Source organism: Heptranchias perlo, chromosome 9 (assembly GCF_035084215.1).
Source record: "Heptranchias perlo isolate sHepPer1 chromosome 9, sHepPer1.hap1, whole genome shotgun sequence".
Taxonomy (NCBI): Eukaryota; Metazoa; Chordata; class Chondrichthyes; order Hexanchiformes; family Hexanchidae; genus Heptranchias; species Heptranchias perlo.
The window spans coordinates 25,579,253-25,585,252 of record NC_090333.1 but is presented as its reverse complement, the minus strand read 5'-3'; positions in this window follow the sequence as shown (position 1 = coordinate 25,585,252).

Below are 6,000 nucleotides of genomic sequence, written 5' to 3'. Positions count from 1 at the left end.
CAACAATGCAACTGAACAGGGTCTACTGAAAGTATCAGCCCTATAGATTCACCTCGAGAAAGAAAAGAAAAAGTGTCACAGACCAGGAAATGACAGGGAATTGATGGAATAGGAATGATAGGAAACACTGAGTACTTGTTGGGGAGTGATATTGGAGTGGGAAAGTTCTGAGTAGAGTGCCCAGGGACTGGTGTTGGGACCCTTACCATTTCTAATTTACATTAACAACTTTGATTCAGCAACTCAATACAAATTGGTTAAATCTTACACAGTACTAAACTGGGGGAAGGGCGAATCGAGTCTAATGAAGCATCCAAGAACCATTAAAATGAGCCAGATAAAATTTGTAAGTGGGTGGAACAGAGACAGATGAAGTTCATGCATTGTAGGACTACATTGTATGTATCGTGCATTGTAGGACTACATTGTATGTATCATGCTTTGTAGGACTGTGTTGTATGTATCATGCTTTGTAGGACTGCGTTGTATGTATCATGCATTGTAGGACTGCATTGTATGTATCATGCATTGTAAGACTGCATTATAGGACTGCATTGTATGTATCATGCATTACAGGACTGAATTATGAGAAAACAGTGGAGAAATTTTGCCTCTTCAACTTGAAAGGAAGCGACTCAGATGAGACCTCAGAGAGGTATGTAAGAGAGCAAACCATAGAGAACCATAGAGAACATTACTTCAAGTTCAACTATGCCCGTAGAATGAGGGTGCACAGGTTCAAACAAGCCGAGGGCAAATTTACAATTGATGCTAGGAAGTTCTTCACACAAAGAGTGATCAACAAGTGGAATAGAATCTTGGCGTCATTTAAAGACAGTTGAATGCTGCAAAGGGAACTGTAGGTTAATCCTGGATGCTGAGCTTAGATAGGCTAAATGGCCTTCCTTATTGGTATTTACTTTGTGAGTAATTATTACTAAAAGTGCTGGTTTACTATCAGTAGTTAATACTGCAATCGGTGGTTAATGTGTGGTTACGGTACCCTTTGTAGCAAAGAATATAGAATCATAGAATCATAGAAGTTTACAACATGGAAACAGGCCCTTCGGCCCAACATGTCCATGTCGCCCAGTTTATACCACTAAGCTAGTCCCAATTGCCTGCACTTGGCCCATATCCCTCTATACCCATCTTACCCATGTAACTGTCCAAATGCTTTTTAAAAGACAAAATTGTACCCGCCTCTACTACTGCCTCTGGCAGCTCGTTCCAGACACTCACCACCCTTTGAGTGAAAAAATTGCCCCACTGGACCCTTTTGTATCTCTCCCCTCTCACCTTAAATCTATGCCCCCTCGTTATAGACTCCCCTACCTTTGGGAAAAGATTTTGACTATCTACCTTATCTATGCCCCTCATTATTTTATAGACTTCTATAAGATCACCCCTAAACCTCCTACTCTCCAGGTAAAAAAGTCTCAGTCTATCCAACCTCTCCCTATAAGTCAAACCATCATGTCCCGGTAGCATCCTAGTAAATCTTTTCTGCACTCTTTCTAGTTTAATAATATCCTTTCTCTAATAGAGTGACCAGAACTGTACACAGTATTCCAAGTGTGGCCTTACTAATGTCTTGTACAACTTCAACAAGACATCCCAACTCCTGTATTCAATGTTCTGACCAATGAAACCAAGCATGCTGAATGCCTTCTTCACCACCCTATCCACCTGTGACTCCACTTTCAAGGAGCTATGAACCTGTACTCCTAGATCTCTTTGTTCTATAACTCTCCCCAACACCCTACCATTAACGGAGTAGGTCCTGGCCCGATTCGATCTACCAAAATGCATCACCTCACATTTATCTAAATTAAACTCCATCTGCCATTCATCGGCCCACTGGCCCAATTTATCAAGATCCCGTTGCAATCCTAGATAACCTTCTTCACTGTCCACAATGCCACCAATCTTGGTGTCATCTGCAAACTTACTAACCATGCCTCCTAAATTCTCATCCAAATCATTAATATAAATAACAAATAACAGCGGACCCAGCACCGATCCCTGAGGCACACCGCTGGTCACAGGCCTCCAGTCCGAAAAACAACCCTCCACAACCACCCTCTGTCTCCTGTCGTCAATCCAATTTTGTATCCAATTGGCCACCTCACCTTGGATCCCATGAGATTTAACCTTATGTGACAACCTACCATGCGGTACCTTGTCAAAGGCTTTGCTAAAGTCCATGTAGACCACGTCTACTGCACAGCCCTCATCTATCTTCTTGGTTACCCCTTCAAAAAACTCAATCAAATTCGTGAGACATGATTTTCCACTCACAAAACCATGCTGACTGTTCCTAATCAGTCCCTGCCTCTCCAAATGCCTGTAGATCCTGTCTCTCAGAATACCCTCTGACAACTTACCCACTACAGATGTCAGGCTCACCGGTCTGTAGTTCCCAGGCTTTTCCCTGCCGCCCTTCTTAAACAAAGGCACAACATTTGCTACCCTCCAATCTTCAGGCACCTCACCTGTAGCTGTCGATGATCCAAATATCTCTGCTAGGGGACCCGCAATTTCCTCCCTAACCTCCCATAACGTCCTGGGATACATTTCATCAGGTCCCGGAGATTTATCTACCTTGATGCGCGTTAAGACTTCCAGCACCTCCCTCTCTGTAATATGTACACTCCTCAAGACATCACTATTTATTTCCCCAAGTTCCCTAACATCCATGCCTTTCTCAACCGTAAATACCGATGTGAAATACTCATTTAGGATCTCACCCATCTCTTGTGGTTCCGCACATAGATGACCTTGTTGATCCTTAAGAGGCCCTACTCTCTCCCTAGTTACTCTTTTGCCCTTTATGTATTTGTAGAAGCTCTTTGGATTCTCCTTTGCCTTATCTGCCAAAGCAATCTCATGTCCCCTTTTTGCCCTCCTGATTTCTCTCTTAACTCTACTCCGGCAATCTCTATACTCTTCAAGGGATCCACTTGATCCCAGCTGTCTATGCATGTCATATGCCTCCTTCTTCTTTTTGACTAGGGCCTCAATCTCCCGAGTCATCCAAGATTCCCTACTTCTACCAGCCTTGCCCTTCACTTTATAAGGAATGTGCTTACCCTGAACCCTGGTTAACACACTTTTGTAATCCATAGAAGACTTTGGGGTTGAATTGGTTCTCCCAATCATCCACCGTAACTTTGGTGGAAGATCCGCTGAAACTCCGGAATAAGGTATAAACAATGTACGACCGGGAGGACCCAAGGACATTCAACCATTATCTTCAGACATGCCAGTAGTTATTTTTTCAGCCGTAACTGATTTGTGTGCTTGTTCTGACAGCTAGAAGACAACTCCTCATCACAAAATCTAAACAAAGGTTTTTAAAAATTATTTTGCCTGATTTTTAGTTCTTTCTCCCCGCTTCTGGTCTCCCTATCCTTACCATCATTCCTCAATCAATTTACTCCCAGGACTCGTCCAAGGCAGCTACTAAACTATTTAGTATAAAGTGCACAATAGCAGCTGCGGAGGGGATGGTTGACTCAGTCTATCCATGTAAAAAGAAAAGAAAGAACTTACATTTATTTAGCACCTTTCGCGACCTCAGGACATCCTAAGGCGCATTACAGCCAATGAAGTACTCTTGATATGTAGTCACTGTTGTAACATAGGAAACACGGCAGCCAATTTTCCCACAGCAAACTCCCACAAACAGCAATATGATAATGACCAGATAATCTGTTTTAGTGATGTTGGTTGAGGGATAAATATTGGCCAGGATACCGGGGAAAGCTCCCCTGCTCTTCTTCGAAATAGTGCCATGGGATCTTTTACATCCACCTGAGAGGGCAGATGGTGCCTTGGTTTAAAGTCTCATCCAAAAGACAGCACCTCCGACAGTGCAGCACTCCCTCCATACCGCACTGGAGTGTAAGTGTAAAGAAATAGTTGGCTTCCACTCCACCTGCTTCAGATAATCCCAGATGAGACTGGAAAACGGCTATTTGGTAGATTTGTGGATATAAATCATGCCTCTGTGATGCCATTCGTTAGCACACCAACCCATTTGCTATCATTCTACCTGCAGATTTAAAGGTGGCAACAGGGGAAATTCAAACCCAGATGCAAAAACATAATTTTACTTTCAATTGGATGCAAACACCTTTCTACACATTGCATATTTTATCATGCTAAACAAGGCAGCTGAACAGATCAAATCAGAGAGATGCAGAAAGACACCAAGACACAGGGAGATAACAGAGAGCATGGCTCAGACATTCTTTGATATTCTCTCTTTCTCCGTGAATTCTACTTTTGAGCTTTACGTTCCTTGACGCTGTGAAATATTGCTTACAAGATAAAGCACAGTCAATTTGTTCCTCCTTTGCATGCTCCTATACGCAATTAAAAAAGAAAGAAATCATGATGAATTTTGTATCATTGAGATACAATCAATATAATCCAGTGTACTTTTTGCCTGGCAGTAACTTACTGTTTAATATATATTATAAATAATAAATTAAACTTCAGAACTGCCATACTTTAAAACAAATTGATGGGAATATACACCTACTAATACAAAATCAAATCTCCACAAGGTCTAATTTTATTTATTTTACTCTACTTACGCTCTGAACTTTGAAGGGACTGCTCCTTTTAAATAACATCTGCAAAACATCAAAAGACAAATGATGAACAATTCAAACAAAACAGAGAGCGGAATAACATTGTTCAGACTTTGGAAATAGAACAAACGGTTGTATCAAACTTGTAGATGGATGGAAGCCAAAGACTGAACACGGTTCTAAGAGGAATAAAAAAAATAGGCGAAATTGGAAAAAAAAAGAGAGGGAGAGAGACAGAGACTTAACAACATTTTGCAAAAGTAACAAGAGAGAAGGAAAGGAGAGAAAGGTTCAGAATAGGGAGAGGGAACAAGGTATTGAGGGAGCGCAGAAGTTTGGAAAGGAAAGGAGCAAGAGACATAATGACAGAGAAGAACCAAGGAAAGAAAGGGAGATAAGTGAAAGGCAGGAGATGCGTGAAAAATTAGAACACAAGTAGCAATCTCTAGAGAGTTGACTGTCGAGGCTGGATATGACAGTTGCCAGATTCACTAAGATATTCTGAATAATGTATCAAGTTTTAAGTAGAAATGAAAGAAAACTTAAAAAGGAAAGGAAACTAAATCGAAACAAAAAACAGAAAAAATTATGCATGTTTCAAACAGTGAAATATTTTATTATGAAGGTTAACCTGCTCATTTCCTAATTTTTATAACAGGACAATTGTCTTCTACTGAAAAATCAAAGTAAAAGGTCAAAGCCCATGGTGCAGGCTGAAAAGAGTAAAGAAAAGATGAAATAAATCAAGTAATAGTGATCAGATCAGGCCAAGCTTAAATGTCAAAAGACTGCAGATTGTGGAGGAAGGAAGGATGAAGGAGGTAAGGAACTCCATAGCTTTGAGATTCTGAAAAAGAATGAGTTAGAGACTGTGCAAAAGGTTTGATTTCAACACTGTTGGTATTTAGAAAAGCAGAAGTGTATGATGTATGGAGTCTTTGCAGCTTGGAAGTGTATGATGTATGGAGTCTTTGCAGCTTGGAAGGAACAGGGAGAGTCCAAAGAAGCATTGACCATAATAGCAAGGAACCAAAAGAGGGGGGGGAATTGAAATCTCACAGGAGGGTGGTACATGTTGTAAATCAGTGTGGTGTAGTTGAGGGAGATGATAGTGGGAACGAAGATATAGACTGGGATGACCTCGCAGAAAGGGCAGAGCATTACTAGGATGGGGACAACAACCGAGATCATTATCATGATTGAGGTCCGAGGGACCTGATACCCAGAATAGCCCCCACATGCACGGTCAAACGAGAGGTCGGGAGGATTAGGGCCCAGGAGAAGCCCAGCTACCAGATGTTGCAAACGCTGCAGGGACTATGACGCAGACCATAGAGATACCCTATTTGGGTATGCAATTACAGGAATTAGCGAAAACTATTCCTAAAATAAAAGTCAT